The sequence below is a fragment of the Macaca fascicularis genome, chromosome 4 (genome assembly GCF_037993035.2).
Source record: "Macaca fascicularis isolate 582-1 chromosome 4, T2T-MFA8v1.1".
Classification (NCBI taxonomy): domain Eukaryota; kingdom Metazoa; phylum Chordata; class Mammalia; order Primates; family Cercopithecidae; genus Macaca; species Macaca fascicularis.
In genome coordinates this window covers 79,922,679-79,942,215 of record NC_088378.1, presented here as the reverse complement: position 1 = coordinate 79,942,215, position 19,537 = coordinate 79,922,679, and the positions used below count along the sequence as shown (strand labels likewise).

At 35.1% G+C, this 19,537-nt stretch overlaps 1 long non-coding RNA gene across 1 annotated transcript in view; it reads right to left on the bottom strand.

Annotated features, from left to right (window-relative positions):
• The window catches only part of LOC135970413 (uncharacterized), a 48,430-nt gene extending 29,349 nt beyond the window's left edge, over nucleotides 1-19,081 (bottom strand). The window contains exon 1 of the long non-coding RNA XR_010586088.1: nucleotides 19,019-19,081. This is a non-coding gene — a long non-coding RNA (uncharacterized lncRNA). The remainder of the gene's footprint in view (nucleotides 1-19,018) is intronic.
• Nucleotides 19,082-19,537: the final 456 nt, after the last annotated feature.

Here is a 19,537-nt window from a genome sequence, read left to right as displayed (position 1 = left end):
TTCAAAATAAACATTGCATGAATTTACAAAAGAAAAGGATTCTGTTATAAAAGGTGCCAATCTCTACTATAATAAAAATGTAAATATTTATTCATTTAATGGTTTCAACAAAAACCAGGGTATTTTATATACTGGCCTCTCCCAATGCATGTTTAATAAAATGTACTATTAAAAGATGCTATATAATAGCATGTATAATAGCATTTGTATAAATATATAGATACGTGTGTGTGTGTGTGTGTGTATATATATATATATATATATATATTTTTTTTTTTTTTTTACTGGAGGTTTTTTCAGTGCCTTTGATACACTAGTGGAAACCTGAACCTTCAAAATGAACCTGTTGATCACAATGTTTTCCCAAACTTACTATAACATTTCTTTTTCTTTCATCAGATTAGATTATTTTGGGACTAGAGTTGAGACATGCTAATATATACAGTTAAAATATATATTTGTGGGGGAAAAGAATAATATAACAAAGTGGAGGAATATACATCAAAGGTGCATACATTGAGAGGCATTTAGAAGCTTGTAAAACTCAAACTTTCTTACGCATCTAAGAGCCTAACCTGAAATGATAGTAATAATCATAACCATAACCAATCCCACATTTCTTGAGTTACTGCTAAGTGTCAGGCACTGAAAAGTTTTAAAAATTACTTTATTTGATAATTTAGTCATGAAAACAAAACTGTTAGGTGGCATGACTGTTCCTATTTTACTGGGGAGAGAACCTATCCTTATAGTCAAAGAGTTGGGATTCTAGTATGGTTTAGCCACATGAAGAGTTCAAAATGCAAATCACAGTGAAATATCAAGATGTCTTCATTAGAGTTAATTTAGAATTTTTTTTTTTTTTTGGTTTTGAAAAAGAAAGTATATTTGAAACAATTTTCTTTAGGAATTACTCTAACATCATACAGTTATCATCCATATGGCTAATGGTATGGTGCGGCTGTGTTCCCACCCAAATCTCATCTTGATATATAGTTCCCACAATCCCCACGTGTCATGGAAGGGACACAGTGGGAGCTGATTGAATGACAGGGGTGATTATGTCCATGCTGTTCTCGTAATAGTGAGTGAGTTCTCACAAGATCTGATGGTTTTATAAGGCGTTTTCCCCCACTTTGATCTGCACTCCTCCTTGCTGCCACCTTGTGAAGAGGGATGTGTTTGCTTCCATTTATGCCATGATTTTAAGTTTCCTGAGGCCTCTACAACCCTGTAGAACTGTGAGTCAATTAAACCTCGTTCCTTTATAAATCACCCAGTCTTAGGTATGTCTTTATTAGCAGTGTGAGAACGGACTAATATAGCAAATTGGGACTGGTAGAGTGGGATGCTGCTATAAAGATACCCAAAAATGTGGAAGTGACTTTGGAACTGAGTAACAGGCAGATGCTGGAACAGTTTGGAGGGCTCAGAAGAAGACAAAAAGATGTGGGAAAGTTTGGAACTTCCTAGAAACTTGTTGAATAGCTTTGACCAAAATTCTGATAGAGATATGGACAATAAAGTACAGGCTGAGGTGATCTCAGATGGAGATGAGGAAATTGTTGGCAACTGGAGCAAAGGTGACTTTTGCAATGCTTTAGCAAAGAGAATGGCAGCATTTTGTCATTTCCCTTGACATCTGTGAAACTTTAAACCTGAGAGAGATGATTTAGGGTATCCAGCAGAATAAACTTCTAAGCAGCAAAGCGTTCAAGAGGAAGCAGAGCATACAAGTTTGGAAAATTTGCAGCCTGACAATAGAATAGAAAAGAAAAACCTATTTTTCTGGGGAGAAATTCAAACCTGCTATGAAATTTGCATAACAAGAAGTGAAATGTTAATTACCAACAATGTAATTGTTTTTTACATGTAATTACCAACAATGGTTGGTAATTACCAACAATGTACCAGCAATGGGAAAAATGTCTCCAGGGTATGTCACAGACCTTCATGGAAGCCCCTCCCATCATACGTCCAAGGCCTAGGAGGAAAAAAAATGGTTTTGTGGGCTGGGCCAACCCTCCTGTGTGCAGCCTAGGAACTTGGTGCCCTGCATCCCAGCTGCTCCAGTCACTGCTAAAAGTGGCCAGGGTACAGCTCAGGCCTTGACTTCAGAGGGTGTAAGCCTCAAGCCTTGGCAGCTTTCCATGGTGTTCAACCTGCAGGCACACAGAAATCAATAATTGAAGTTTGGGGACCTCCACCTAGATAGCAGAGGCTGTATGGAACTCCTGGATGTCCAGGCAGAAGTTTGCTGTAGGAGTGGGCCACTGTGCACCTGGAAAAGCCACAGACACTCAACACCAGTCCATGAAAGCAGACAGGAGGGGGCCTGTACCCTGGAAAGCCACAAGGGCAAAGCTGCCCAAGGCTGTGGGAGCTTAACTCTTGCATCAGCATGTCCTGGATATAAGAAATAGAGTTAAAGGAGATCATTATGGAACTTTAAGGTTTAAAGACTATCCTATTGGATTTCGAATTTGCATGGGTCTTATTGACCTCTCTGTTTTGTCCAATTTCTCCCATTTAGTACAGATGTATTCACTCAATGGCTGTACCTTCATTGTATCTAGCAAGTGACTAACTTGCTTTTGATTTTATAGGCTCATACGTGGAAGGGACTTGCCTTGTCTCAGATGAGACTTTGGACTTGGACTTTTGAGTTAATGCTGGAATGACTTAAGACTTTAGGGCATTGTTGGAGGGCATGATTATGTTTTGAAATGTGAGGACAAGAGATTTGGGAGGGGTCAGTAGAGGAATGATACGGTTTGGCTGTGTCACCATTCAAATCTCATCAAATCTCACCCTGAAATGTAGTTTCCATAATCCCCACATGTAATGGGAGGGACCCAGTGGGAGGTAACCGAATCATGGCAGCCCATTACCTCCGTGTACCTCCACATGTGATAGTGAGTGAGTTCTCACAAGATCTTATGGTTGTATAACAGCCTTTTCCCCCTTTTCCTCTGTACTTCTCCTTGCTGCTGCCATATGAAGAAGGATGTGTTTGCATCCCCTTCCACCGTGATTACAAGCTTCCTGAGGCCTTCTCATCCCTGTGGAACTGTGAGTCAATTAAACCTCTTTCCTTTATAAATTACACAGTCTCAGGTATATCTTCATTAGTAGTGTGAGAACAGACTAATACAGCTACCTTTACTAAATTCACCTGTAAACAAACTCTCATGTAAATGCTATGGACTTCCACTCATGAGGGAGAATGACTGACAGACACCTGCTTTTCTACTGTAAACAATTTTAAAACTGAACCAAATATATGAACATAAAAAATCTTTTTGTTCAGTTATTGGACCAAAAAAAAAAAAAAAAAAAAACCCAGACTCTGATCCTTGAACTTATGTAAACAAATGAGGTGAGGAGCATTCTCACCCTGGCCACCTTCTTAGGAACATTTTCCACCCTGACTTAGGAGGTAGAACTCAAGCAGCAAGATGCAGTCTTGTTGAGTCGAGGAGGAAGAAAACAGAATGTATTAAGTTTATTTTAGAATTTTTTATTTGTTTGCTGCATATTTTCCACAGAATACTTTTATGAGAGAAGTGTGTATTAGTTTCTATAAGAGAGTACCTTGAAGGCAGCATCTTTGCAAAAGCAGGATTACTGAAATGTAAGGAACAAATGAACTCATTAAAAGAAACTAGAACAGAAGCAACGCAAGACTTAGAGTTGAAGTATATGAGTTTAGCGTGTGCCATTCTCTGTCCTCGTGGCTCCTTTGTGAACCATGAAAAAACGTACAGCGCAGGCAATGAGCGAGTCATTGCAGTTACCAGAGATGGAACATTTATTAGGACAAAATTGACAAATGGGATCTAATTAAACTAAAGAAGAAAAGCAAAGAGACTACCATCAAAGAAACTACCATCGAAGAAACTACACAGCAAAGAAACTACCATCAGAGTGAACAGGCAACCTACAGAATGGGAGAAAATTTTTGCAATCTACTCATCTGACAAAGGGCTAATATCCAGAACCTATAAAGAACCCAATCAAATTTACAAGAAACAAACAAACAACCCCATCAAAAAGTGGGCAAAGGATATGAACAGACACTTCTCAAAAGAAGACATTTATGCAGCCAACAGACCCATGAAAAAATGCTCCTCATCACTCACCATCAGAGAAATGCAAATTAAAACCACAATGAGATACCGTCTCACACCAGTTAGAACGTCAATCATTAAAAAATCAGGAAACAACAGGTGCTGGAGAGGATGTGGAGAAATAGGAACACTTTTACACTGTTGGTGGCACTGTAAACTAGTTCAACCGTTGTGGAAGACAGTGTGGCGATTTATCAAGGATCTAGAACTAGAAATAACATTTGACCCAGCCATCCCATTACTGGGGATATACCCAAAGGATTATAAATCATGCTGCTATAAAGACACATGCACACATATGTTTATTGTGGCACTATTCACAATAGCAAAGACTTGGAACCAACCCAAATGTCCATCAGTGACAGACTGGATTAAGAAAATGTGGCACATATACACCATGGAATACCATGTGGCCATAAAAAAGGATGAGTTAGTGTCCTTTGTAGGGACATGGATGCAGCTGGAAATCATCATTCTCAGGAAACTATTGCAAGAACAGAAAACCAAACACCGCATGTTCTCACTCATAGGTGGGAATTGAACAATGAGATCACTTGGACACAGGAAGGGGAACATCACACACCGGGACCTATTGTGGGGAGGGGGAAGGGGGGAAGGATAGCATTAGGAGATATACCTAATATAAATGATAAGTTAATGGGTGCAGCACACCAACATGGCACATGTATACATATGTAACAAACCTGCACGTTGTGCACATGTACCCTAGAACTTAAAGTGTAATAATAAAAAATAAAAATAAATAAATAAATAAATAATAATAATAAAAAGATATGTATCAGAACAGCACAGAGCTTTGCTTAGAAAAAATACAGGTGCTGGGAGGCCTGGGTTCAAAATGAGGACACACTCATTTATTTGAGAACCTAGTTAGAAGGAGGAAGACATGCCAAAGACGACTTTTTCTGACTTTATGATTTCTTGAGATTAACTTCACTAATTATGGTAAAAATCAATGGGAGAAAAGTGAGGACTCTGAAGTCACAAATCAATCATTACAAATCTTTTTTTATTCCCCCACCTCACAGAGGAGTTCCCTGGCTGTACAGTGCTCACAGCGGGACTGTGTCTACAGAAAGTTGTAATAAATTCTCTTTGATTTGAATACAACTAAATCAAATGGATGTGAGTTGAATTGATTTGAATCAAATTAGATGAACCCAAACTGCAAGAGAAACAATTTCTAATTTAGATAATTTGAAAAAGAGTCTAGAAAATTACCTAGTCTAATATCCTCTGATGAGAGATGAAGATTACAACACATTTTAAATGAAATTCAAGAGCATGCTCACCTAATTGGTGGCACACATAGGACCAAGTTCTAGTTTTCTAACTTTCTACCCAATCTTACCTTCACTATGCCACACTATATAAGACCTTTGCAAATATAGATAATAATAATAATTTAAAAAGTGAGTGAAGAGGAAAATAATTTTTACATCTATAACTAAGGGTTGCAGAGATATGTTGGATGAATAATAGATTGTGAAGACTAAAAGCCACAATTCTGTAATATGGCTTTAACTTTCAAAGAAGAGTTGATTTAGACAGTCTAGTTGGACATGCTTTTACAATCTGAGGAAAATTATGCTGATGTTATGAATAAACATATAGATGTATTAAAATAAAATGAATTAGATAATGACATCATTGTAATTTATTGAATTATCATAATTTCTATTACTAGTGACAAATTTTTACACAATGAACTATGATGAAATCAGCCATAATAATTTAACTAAATTCATCATCTTCACTATTTAGATTCAACACTGGCTGCCTTAAAATCAATCAAGATAATGTAAAAACAATATTGAATGTGAAAATATTAGTTTGTGATAACAATAGGCAATATCTAAAATTTGCAGTGGCACAGATTAAATGTTATTAATAGTTTGAGAAGAGATTATGACTTTAAAAGTTAATCTGTCTTTCTACTACTCCAGTTTGATGCCTTAGAAACATTTTATGAAGCAAAGTTTTTAGATTTTGTAACTCAGAAAAGGCCTATTTATATTTAAGTAGTTCTCTGAGAAGATATCAAATTTTACAACATTTCTTGTAACCATTGGGTGGATATTTCTTCATGCAGGTATTATATGTAAGGAATATTTGTACAGGAGATTTAATAAAGATAGTATTTGCAAACAGTAATTACTTGTCAGGCTTCAGTGATTCCTAATCTGTCCACAGTGGGGCAGCACTGTACAGGAAAACTAAAACCATATCCTAAATAAAATTCTACATGTACTGCAAGTGGTAACACAAATCATCAGTTTGTGTCAGGTGGGGAGAGGGAGAGTTAAACATCTAGATATAACTAACTTATACTAAAATAGTTAACGCAACATAGTGCCCTCATAATTGGACTTTAAAAAATCACAACAGGACCCAAGAAATATTTCTATATTTTTAAATGTGTTTTGTTTTTGTCTTCTTCCCAACCGAATGTCTTTTATCATAAATGTGAAACTTTAAACATTTTGCACCTGATTTAAACAACACCTGTCACTTCTTATTGGCAAACAAATTTGATAATCAATATAAAGAAATTATAGAAAATCCTAATCAATAATATTATCAAATAATGGGGAGAAAAAAAGTTGTTTAAAATTTTTCTTGGGTGTTTAAAACTTTTCAAAATGTATTTGCTTTTTAATGATGTATATTTGTGTAATTGTTCTTGATAACAAAATTTTGGAAATAAAAGTATCACCCATTATAAATATCATAGATAAATCTTAGCATGCCATTGAATCAAGTATCTTCAAACATATAAAAGCCCTTTGCTGTACTGTAAGATATAAATAAGGAGCCCAAATCAAATTCAGGAATAACTTCTTTCAGAGGAAAGTCTATTCCCTATAATAATAAATAATATTATTTACTATTTTATTTAAATATATATAATATTATACATATATGGTGAGGGAGAGAAATCGAGTTTACCAAGTACTTAGTGCTTCCTAAGCATGAGTGTTCTCTGTATTGGCTACACTACTTGACTTTCTCACCAGCAGTGTACAAGGTTTCCTTCGTTTCCCTTTTCTCCACATTCTTGCCAGCACTTGTTATCTTAGGTTCCACAAAAATTTAAAAACAGAATTACCATACGATCCAGCAATTGCACTTCTAGGTATATACCCAAAGGAATTGAAATCAGTATCCCAAAGAGATACCTGCCCTCCCAGTCATTGCACCACTATTTATAGTATTCAAAAAGTAGAAGTAGCCTAAATGTTCATGGATGGATGAATGGATACAGAAAACATGATATATACGTACAATTGGATATTATTTGTCATTAAAAAAGGAAGGAAATATTGCCATTTGCCACAACATAGATGAACATGGAGAATAAAACGCTAGGTGAAATAAACCCGACACCAAAGACAAATATTGTGTGATCCCATTTATATGAGGAATCTACAACAGTCAAACTCATAGAAGCAAATATTAGAACGGTGGTTTCCAAGGGCTGGGGGCAGGGGGAAATGGGAAGCTATTTGCCAAGGGTTAGAAGTTTTAATTTCACAAGGTAAGCCCTAGATATCTACTGTACAGCATAATGTCTATAATAAATACTGTATTATACACCTAAACATTTGCTGAGAGGATATACCTTGTGTTAAGTGTTCTTTATCATTATCATCATCATCATAATTAACCAAGATGACAGAAGAACACTTCTGGAGGAGATGGATAGGTTTATGGCATAGATTACAGTGATGGTTTCGACTGTGTATATATATATCTCCAAACTCAACAAGCTGTATACATTAAATATGTACAAGTTTTATATGTCAATTATAACCTCAACAAATTGGGTTTAAACATTGTCAAGGGCTGTTCAAAACCCCTTATATATGGTATACGTTTTGAGACTCTTCTGAGTGACTTGTACTCTTCAAATCCACTTCTGGCTTAACATACTTTAAAAGCAGCTGTCTATGCCCTTCTGCCTCTCAATATTCCTCTCCATTTTATCTAGCTACACCTACAATTCTTTTCTATGGTAATCATCTAAGTTGCTAGTTTCAATCCATCTTACTCCCAGAACTGATTCATTTCATGTCCTCCTACTACCCTTTCCTTCTTCCACAGCCGACCTACCCCAGTTTCTGTACATCTACCCTTCTGGCCAATCCAACAATCCAACATGGGGTCCATTATGTTTTTTTTGTTTGTTTCTTTTTCTTTTTTTCTTTTTTCTTTTTTTTTTTTTTTTTTTTTTTTTGACAGAGACTTGCTCTGTTGCCAGGCTGGAGTGCAGTGGTGCGATCTTGGTCACTGCAACCTCCTCCTCCCGGGTTCAAGCAATTCTCCTGCCTCAGCCTCCCGAGTAGCTGGGACTACAGCCACCTGCCACCACGCCCAGTTAACCTTTTTTGTGTGTGTTTAGTAGAGACGTGGTTTCACCATGTTTGGCCAGGATGATCTCTATCTTCTGACCTCGTGATCTGCCCGCTTTGGCCTCCCGAAGTGTCGGGATTACAGGCGTGAGCCACCGCGCCCGGCCTTCTCGTGCTTTTTAATATGTACAACATTCCTTAATGAATGAGTTGCTTTTATGAAGCTGAAATCTATCTAATAACAAAGACAAAAAGGAGAATGGATAAAGAATGTACTGAAAGGGCCGGGCGCGGTGGCTCACGCCTGTAATCTCAGCATTTTGGGAGGCCGAGGCGGGTGGATGACCTGAGGTCTGGAGCTCGAGACCAGCCTGGCTAATATGGTGAAACCCCACCTTTACTAAAAATACAAAAAATTAGCCGGGCATGGTGGCGGATGCCTGTAATCCCGGCTACTCGGCAGCTGAGGCAGGAGAATTGCTTGAACCCGGGTCGGGGAGCGGCGAGGGTGGGCCGAGGTTGGGGTGAGCGAGATCGCGCCATTGCACTCCAGCCTGGGCAACAAGAAACTCCATCTCAAAAAAAAAAAAAAAAAAGTACTGAAAAGGGCTGGGTGCTGTGGCTCACGCCTGTAATCCCAGTACTTTGGGAGGCCGAGACGGGTGGATCACGAGGTCAGGAGTTTAAGACCAGCCTGACCAACATGGAGAAACCCCATCTCTACTAAAAATGCAAAATTAGCTGGGTGTGGTGGCGCATGCTTGTAATCCCAGCTACTCGGGAGGCTGAGGCAGGAGAATTGCTTGAACCCAGAAGGTAGAAGTTTCAGTGAGTCAAGATCACACCATTGCACTCCAGCCTGGGCAACAAGAGCAAAACTCCATCTCAAAAAAAAAAAAAAAAAAAAAAAAAAAGTATTGAGAAATCTGAATACAAACAAATGGTGAAAATATTATTCAAAAAACATTGGTAAGTGGAGTTTAGCAATATATTAAATACACTGAAGAAAACTAGCATTTTTATCCAGAAATGCAAGCCAGTTTAATATTTAGAAATCTATTAACATAACAAAATATGTTAAAATTCTATAGTAAATCAAAGGCAACACAATGCATCAGCCGAAACATTAAATATATTTCCATTTTAGTCAAGAACAAGACAGTCAAAGCTTTTGCATCATTTAGTGGTGTTTTTTATGTGCTAGTCAAGAAAAGACTGGGAACAAAACATCATTAATATTAACAGATGATTTGACATTTCCTAACAAACCCAGAAGAATCAACCAATAAACTATTAAAAATTTAATAAGCTTTTTTCCATAAATTAGATAAAAATTTAAAATTAGACCCTTTAATGATAGCAATAAATATGTCAACTTTTGATGAATTAACCTAACACGAAACTTTGACATTAAAAAGCACTGATAAATGAAAATTATCATGTCAACAAGTGAAATAAAAATACATGATATATTTATGTAGCAGACATGCCAATTAAAATCACCATTAAAATTTTTGAAAACTATTTCTAAATATTTTATTAAACCATAAATAGATGAGAAAGCATAGTACATTCTAAAATAAAAATGAGAATGAGGATCTTGTGTTACAAACATGTTAAAATTTATCATAGATAAGCTATAATATAACTAATGTTATTCTGGTACTAAAACGTACAAATAGATAATGAAACATCTATGAAAGCCTCAAATTGAGTTAATTACATAGAGGTGTTTTACAGTATTTTAAAATGCATTTGTATAAAAATAATATAAAAGACAAATTAATGTGATCAGATAGTATTTTCAAAGATGCTCATTACAACACTGTTTATCACAAAAAATATTAGCCTAAAGGTTCAACATAATATCAAGTATATTTTATTATCCATACACAAAATACTAAGTAATCACTGAATGAAATGGAAAGTATTACAATATATAATTAAGAAAATATAAATGTATAAAATATTTAGTATTGTCCCAATTTTATTTTCTGCCTATTAATATTTTATCAACACTTAGATTACATTAAAAAGTATATATGTTCAACTTTTTAGGGAACATTTTTACAATGTCTTAATTTTTTCTTTGTATCATCCCTTGAAGATGTCTTCATAGCAATCTATTGTTTAATATGCTACAATGTACTTTTAAAAAATGGTTTAGGTTGTTGTTGTTCCTTTTCCTTTTGCTGTTTTATCAGGTTCTGGAGATGGATAACTTTAACTTACATACTTATTGTTTGTGCATTCTTGACTAACTTACCTAAGATCTAAGCCTAAATAGTCTCCCCAGTTAATAGAAATTAAAAAGAAAGGGGCAATGAGGTTTTTGCAAGGCTGAAATGAGGTCATGTACATAAAAGTTTTAGCATAATACTTGGCACATAGTAAGCATTGAGTGAACAGTAGCCAATTTTATTCAAAATATTAGCATAAACATAGTTGTAGATAATTTTTGTGCAAATTTATAAGGTTTTTGCTCAGAAGAAATTTTAGATGTAAAATAGCTGAGTCAAAGGTATAGTCACAAAATTTTTGATAGCTATTACTAAGCTGTCAATAGGGAATATTAACAATGCAGTAAAGATCCTTTTGCCCGAGGCACATGAAATGGCTTTCACTCCCTTTCTTTACCAGCTTTGGATATGTTCGAGACTTATTTTTATTTTTTAAATTTGTATTTACTATGTATACATAATAGTTGTAAATATTTATGGTGTACATCTGTTATTTTGACACAGCAAAAAATGTATAATGATCAAATCAGGATAATTGGGATATTCATCACTTCAACACAATGTTCCTTTGTGTCAGGAACATTCCAATGCCATCCTTTTAGTTATTTTTAAGTGTACGATAAATTATTGTTATCGGTAGTTGTTCTATTGTACTACAGAACACTCAATCTTATTTCTTCTTTCCAACTGTATGTATGTACGCATTAATCATCCCCTCTTTGTTTTTCCCCCAAGCTACCCTTCCTAGCCTCTGGCATTTTACATCATTCTATTCTTTATCTCCAGGAGTTTTATATATATATATATATATTTAGCTTCCACATACTAGTCTCTCACTGCCTGGCTTATTTCACTTAACATAATATCTTCCAATTCCATCAGCGTTGTTGGAAACGTTGTTAGAAATAACAGGATTTTATTAAAATGAAATGATACCAACATTCTGGAAATGTGTACATTAAATATTGACAAGACCCATCTCTACATATTTTTCTGTGTTTTTTCATTTTTTTGCAGTAAGCTTATATAACTTACATAATCAAAAATATTATTTATAAACATTAAATATTGAAACAAGTTTTATTGCAGATGTTATTACTGTATTGTATACCTAGAAAAAGAGTTAACAGAAATACTATTATAACTAAGAAGATAATTAAGTGACCACATACAAGATCAACATATAGAAATCAACAGTTCTATATACGAGTAATCCATGATTAAAAACTTTTAAAGAAGTTTATGTACACGTGAAAATCATCATTTTAATGAAATATATATTTTCTAGATTCTTAACCTGGAGCCATTACATCATTCCTTCAAAGGCTGTGTTTTGGTAATATATTTTGTTACTATTACTTTTCACTGTAATTATATGTATTCTGTTTAATGTATTAAAATATTATTCTGAGACGGGAGTCATAGGATTTACCTATGCAAAGATATTAGATAATGGTACAAAGAAAAGGTTAAAAAACCTTGAATATTCTAGATAATTATGTCCTGTTTTATTTTATTTGAACTTTACATATAAGTGTAATTAAACATATAGTATGACATTTAATTTTGAATACATAAAAATGTTACATCACTTAATAATTTATAAATTTCTGAAACTAATTTCAGAAAAGGTATGTTAGAATAAATTGGAAGCTTCTTTAAAGACATTTGTCTTCTTCAAGAATAAAATGATCTGGCTTAAAATTCGTAACATGAAAAAAAGAATTCAAATGTTGATAATATTTGGTGGCGATTTGTTTTAAAAATGTATTAGTTTTGCAGCCATCAAAAAGGATGAGTTTGCATCCTTTGTAGGGACATGGATGCAGCTGGAAACCATCATTCTTAGCAAACTATCACAAGAACAGAAAACCAAACACCGCATGTTCTCACTCATAGGTGGGAACTGAACAATGAGATCACTTGGACACAGGAAGGGGAACATCACACACAGGGACCTATCATGGGGAGGGGGGAGCGGGGAGGGATTGCATTGGGAGTTATACCTGATGTAAATGATGAGTTGATGGGTGCAGCACACCAACATGGCACAAGTATACATATGTAACAAACCTGCACGTTATGCACATGTACCCTACAACTTAAAGTATAATAAATAAATAAATAAATAAATAAATAAATAAATAAATAAATTTTAAAAAAATGTATTAGTTTGTTTGCCTTTTTATAGAAATTTGACAGGGCAACAGGACAATTTCTTAAGGCAACAGTGATATTTTTATATTTGTGTGACTAAGAAATTATTTACACGTTTTGAATACTATTAACTTAAGTATCCGTGCGATCTCTACTTGAAACTCTAAAATTGATTCTACTTCTCAATTTTGAGTACTCTCCTAAATTTATTCATAAACAGTGTTCCTTTGTATTGTCCAACTAGTATATATTTTTTTTAGGAAAATCTTTTCCTTGGTTTGATGACTCTCCAATTCTTCAGCCAGTTGTTTCTGGTATATAAATCACTTTCAATCAATACCAAAAAGATCTCTCAAAACCATAAATTTATACGGAAATTAAATGATCTACTCCTGAACAGATTTTGGATAAAGACTGATATTAAGGCAGGAATCAAAATATTTTTTGAAATGAATGTAAACAAATATACAACATAACAGAATCTCTGGGATATAGCTAAAGCAGTGTCAAGAGGAAAGTTTATAACACTAAATGCCTATATGAAGAAGTTAGTACGATCTTAAATTAACAACCTAACATCACACCTAGAGGAACGAGAAAAACAAGAGCAAACTAACCACAAAGGAAGCAAAAGAAAATAAATAACCAAAATAAGAGCTGAACTGAACAACCGAGACATGAAAACCCATGCAAAATACCAACAAGACCAAACATTTGTTCTTCAAAAGTATAAATAAGATTGATAGACCACTAGCCAGATTAATAGATTAATAGAGAAAAAAAGAGAAGATTCAAATAAACACAATAAGAAACGACAGAGGGGACATTACCATGGACACCACAGAAATACAGTAAACCCTGTTATAAACTATAAACATGAAAGAAATGGATAAATTCCTGGAAACATACAGCCTCCCAAGATTGAATCAGAGAGAAAACAAAATCTTGAACACATGATAATGAGTTCTGAAACTGAATCAGTAATTTAAAAAACACCCTACCATCCAGAAAAAGCCCTGAACCAGATGGATTCACAGCTTAATTCTACCAGATGCACAAAGGTGAGCTGGTAGCAATCCTACTGAAATTATTCAAAAAAATGGAGATGGAGGTACTCCTCCCTAACCCAGCATCTATGAGGCCAGGTTCTGATACCAAAACCTGGGAGATACAGTGAAAAAGAAAGTTTCAGGCCAGTAGTCCTGATGGACATAGACATAAAAATCCTCAACAAAACACTAGCAAACCAAATCCGGCAGCACATCAAAAAAAAAAATAATCCACCATGATAAAGTAGGCTTTATTCCTGGGATGCAAGGTTGGTTTCACATATGCAAATTAGGAAATGTGATTCATCACATAAACAGAATTAAAAACAAAAACTGTGTGATTATCTCAATAAATGCAGAAAAGGCTTTGATAAAATTCAACACACCTTCATGTTAGAAACCTCAACAAACTAGTCATCAAAGAAGCATACCTCAAAAGCCAACATTGAAAGTAAAATTAAAATTAAAAACAAGGAAACAAATTAAAAAACCCAAATAATCTGTTTTACAGGAACTAAAACTAGATCCCAAGTGCTAGTAAGCAAGAATGCTACTTCCTCCCAAGGTTTCTCTCCCATTCTCTTTATTTAAAAAAAAAAAAAAAAATCCAAAAAAATTTACAAAAATAAAGCAAAAGCCAAAAAACTATTCTAAACTGTATCAGGTATATTAGATAACAAACAATTTTGAAATGTTCATAATATTGAAAACCAAATGTTTGCTTTTCACTCACTCTACTTGTCTGAATCGAGTGGCCTCATTATCACTCAGGCATCAAGGCCGATGTAGCATCAATGTTGATACATTCTTCCACAGTTACTGAGGAAGGTCAAAGTACAGCTGGCATTCGGGAGCAGTGCTCCAGCTTGGACGTGACACACACCACTTCTACCCAAAACTCATTGACCAGAATTAGAAGTCTGGTCCCATTAAACCACAAAAGGGCAGGAATTTGGTGCTTCATGGTGCCCAGAAGAATATGAGAATCAGATATCAATGAGCAGCTCTATGTTGACCAAGTAAATATTTTTCTTCTTTTCTCTCCACTACTTCCATCTCACACTTTCTGAGCAAGAACTTGCCTCTTCTTTTTTCACAAGGAAAAACTAAAACTACAAAGTATGAATTTTCTCAGATGCCTAACTCCAGAGTAACTAAATTACTGTAACTACACTCATCTTCAGCCACTTTATTCTGGTCTCAAGGTGATGTCCCGTCTCCTGGGAAAAGATATTCCTCTACATGCACTGAAGTTTACTTCCACTCCATTTCTTTAGAGACCTTGCTTCATCCATAATATAATTTGAGCCAATATTATAAATTTCATCATCACTTATGTACCTTCCTTCCAGTCTGTAAACAAGTTCAATTATCTCACCTTTATAAAACTTCTCACGACATTGTTGTACACTCTTGTTCTATAAACGTGGAAAAACGGTATTTTATAATATTTTCTCTTTTTTAATTGTGAAAGATTACACATATAAAAGTGTTTATTTTATCCATATCTGTCTGTATCTATCTATCTATGTATCTAGGTTTTTATAATAAGAGAATGCCTCTATACATGGAATGTAAGAAATATTATAATACCAGGCCCTTTGAAGTCCCCTTGTGTCACTTTTCTACTTAAACCCATAGGAAGTCATTTGTGAAATTTTGAGATACTTATCTCCTTGCTATTCTTTGATAGTTTTAGCAAACACATATATTCCTACTAAGAGCATTTGCTTTTATTTTTTACTATACCCATTTTATAACTGTAATCCTACCATATATATGATTCTCTATTATTTGCATATTCTCTCAAGACATAATTACAAGATTGAAACTTGTGGCTGCACTTATCCACAATTCATTGAGTTATACTGCTGTAGAAAAGTCCATTGTTGGATATCTTACAATTTTGTTTTTGTTCATTCTATTGTTCATATATCTTTTGATAGTTTCAAGGTTTCTTTTTTTATTATTACTGACACTATCATTACAAAGGCCAGGCACGGTGGTGGTGGCTCACACCTGTAATCCCAGCACTTTGGGAGGCTGAGGTGGGTGGATCACCTGAGGTCAGGAGTTCGAGACCAACGTGGCATGGTGAAACCCCATCTCTACTAAAAATACAAAAATTAGTCAGGCCTGTAATCCCAGCTACTCGGGAGGCTGAGGCAGGAGAATCATTTGAACTGAGGAGGCAGAGGTTGCAGTGAGCTGAGATGGCAGCATTGCACTCCAGCCTGGGGAACAAGAGCAAGACTTCATCTCAAAACAAACAAACAAAAATATATATATTATTATGAATATTCTGTCTCAGATATTCAAAACAAGATAAACTATTCTTTAAGATTTGCACATGAAAATGAAATTTCTGGGTCATCAACTATGTATATGTTAAACCTTACTTAGTAATGACAGGTTATCTTTCATAATGCCTCAATCAGTTAATACTCCCCAACCATAGGATATAATTTCTGTTGTTGCACAACCCTGCCAACATTTAGTATTGTCACACTTTTTATTGTGAATTTTTGTAAATCTACTAGGTGTGAATCATTTCATAAGAATTTTAATTTGCATTTTTCTAAGCATTAATAGTGTTGAATGTTGATTCATATTTTATTGAACATTTATGTTTCCTTTCCTCTCTAATACCTGTTCAAGACTTTTGCTCATTTTTCTATTAAATCATTAGGTTTAAAATAAATAGGTGTTTTCCATATATTCTATATGCTATGCTATTCTATTTAGAACTATTTACATTAAAATGCTATTTCCCAGATTATGGTTTATCTTTTCACATTTCCTAATGACTTTTGACAAATATAAATTTTTTTTTAATATCAATATTTTCAATATTTTTCTTTATGGTTTTCACTCTTGAAATATAATGAGTCCTTACCCTAGGATGTAAAGATATTCTCCTATGTTTTCTTTTAAAATATGTCTTCCAAAACTATTTGTCACAGAGTAGAAATCATATTGTATTTTTTCAAGTACCCAGACGTCCCAGTACAACTTATAGAATAGGGAATTTTCCCCACAGATCTTCAGTGTTGGCTGTCGTATCATATCTTTCTGTTGTATTAACCTAATCTCACATTCCTATGCCAATAAACTTTGCTATATTTTCTTAATTGTCTTTTAACAAGTCTTGATAAGTAGTTGGCTTTCACTCTTTCCTCAAGGAGATAATCTTTTTAAAGAGTGTTGATAATTGTTGGCATTTGAACATCTATATGCCTTTTTTTTGAGATGGAGTTTTGCTCTTGTCACCCAGGCTGGAGTGCAGTGGCACAATCTCAGTTCACTGTAACCTCCACTTTCTGGGTTCCAGTGATTCTCCTGCTTCAGTCTTCTGAGTATCTGGGATTACAGGCAGCCACCACCATGACTGGCTAATTTTCTGTATTTTTAGTAGAGACAGGGTTTCATCATGTTGGCCAGGCTGGTCTCGAACTCCTGGCCTGAGGTGATTCACCTGCCTCGGCCTCCCAAAGTGGTGGGATTATAGGCGTGAGCCACCACACCTGGCCTTTAATATATATTTTATCTATTTATTTATTTATTTATTTTATCACACTTTAAGTTCCAGGGTACATGTACACAATGTGCAGGTTTGTTACATATGTATACATGTGCCATGTTGGTGTGCTGCACCCCATTAATTCATCATTTACATTAGGTATATCTCCTAATGCTATCCCTGCCACCTCCCCCCTCCCCACAATAGGCCCCAGTGTGTGATGTTCCCCTTCCTGTGTCCAAGTGATCTCATTGTTCAGTTCCCACCTATGAGTGAGAACATGTGGTGTTTGATTTTCTGTTCTTGTGATAGTTTGCTGAGAATGATGGTTTCCAGCTACATCCATGTCCCTACAAAGGACACGATCTCATCCTTTTTTATGGCTGCATAGTATTCCATGGTATATATGTGCCACATTTTCTTAATCCAGTCTGTCACTGATGGACATTTGGGTTGATCCCAAGTCTTTGCTATTGTGAATAGCGCCACAATGAACATACGTGTGCATGTGTCTTTATAGCAGCATGATCTATAATCCTTTGGGTATATACCCAGTAATGGGATGGCTGGGTCATATAGTACTTCTAATTCTAGATCCTTGAGGAATCGTCATACTGTTTTCCATAATGGTTGGACTAGTTTACAATCCAAGTGTTCCTATTTCTCCACATCCTCTCCATAAATAACTCTTTACCATGTATCCACTTATGTACATTCCCTAGGTCTTAGGAATCTCCTGGATTCATTATATTTGGCTGACAGAAAGCAAAGAAAGAGGGAATGTAGGATATCCCATAGGAGGTCCTGGGTCCAAGTCTAGAAATGTCATTTGTGGCTTTCATCAGTCAACATACCACACAGCCATGTGACCTCTTTTGGATACAATGGGTTTACTCTTTAAGAAACCATTGTTCAATGGGGTTTAGCATCTGCCTAAAACATAAATGTAAAAAACTTTTTCAGAAATGTCATTATAAATAATTCTACAGAGGTGTGCATGTTCTTTAGCATCCTGTCATTAAAGTGGTGGGATGCACTGGAAGAATATTAATTTTGGAATCCAGAAAGCTGTGTTCTTATTCTATTTCTCAGGACTTCAGGAAATAACAGTTTGGAATTAGAGAATCTTTAAGTAAATAATACCTAATTCCTTCAATCACTTGTTAAATGAGTGCAAAGCAGGTTCACTGCACAGTGGTTACCACTTCAGCCCACTGCAACTCAGGCTGTAATTTCTATGATTTGTATGAGTATACTGGGATAGAATATTCACATAAGTTGAGTAAAGCAACTTTACTACTTACAGACAGGCAGAAAGTGACAGTAGAAGCCTGAGATTCACAGTAGGTCCATCTTCCAAGGCTCAGGAAAGCTGCCCAGGGCAAATAGACTCTCATCTACAGGTACCCCACCTCATATCATTGCTAAGGGACCACAAAAAGTACCTGCCCTGGGTTTTATAACCCCAAGCAACACAAATCAATGGGTTAAAGTTTTGTAGAACATCTTGTCCCGGGAAGGACAAAGACAGAGACTGGGTTATTCTCACCTGTTTTTCTGTATTTCAGGATGTTGCATTCCCAGAGCATTCTACAGTTATTCTTGAGAACTGCAAGCGAGAAAGGGAGAAAAACTGAGTTAGTCCAAAGCCACCATTTGAACTGTCCTGCAATTAACATTTATTTTTTTCCACAATGATGCGTCCTCTATCATGCATTTTTATTAAGGTATTGTGTAATATGAAGTGAAGATAAACTATCACTAAAATCAAATACTGATAAAAATTTATTTTACTCTTGTTGGGCAAAAGTATACACCTCTTTCATATGACCTCTCTGTTTCGACTTTAAAGCCTTCTAGCCATTATACATTATGAAATAATGCCACAGTGATTAACCATTATTCTTTTGAAAAAGTAGATCTCCCAGTATTCCTTTTGAAAGGTTTATCATTTTTCATTTAATACCAAAATTATGATAAATTCTAAATATAATCACGTTATTTTAGCATCTTAATTAATTTAAAAGCCTCAAAGTTTTACAGTCAATAAGCACTTAATTAATAAGCA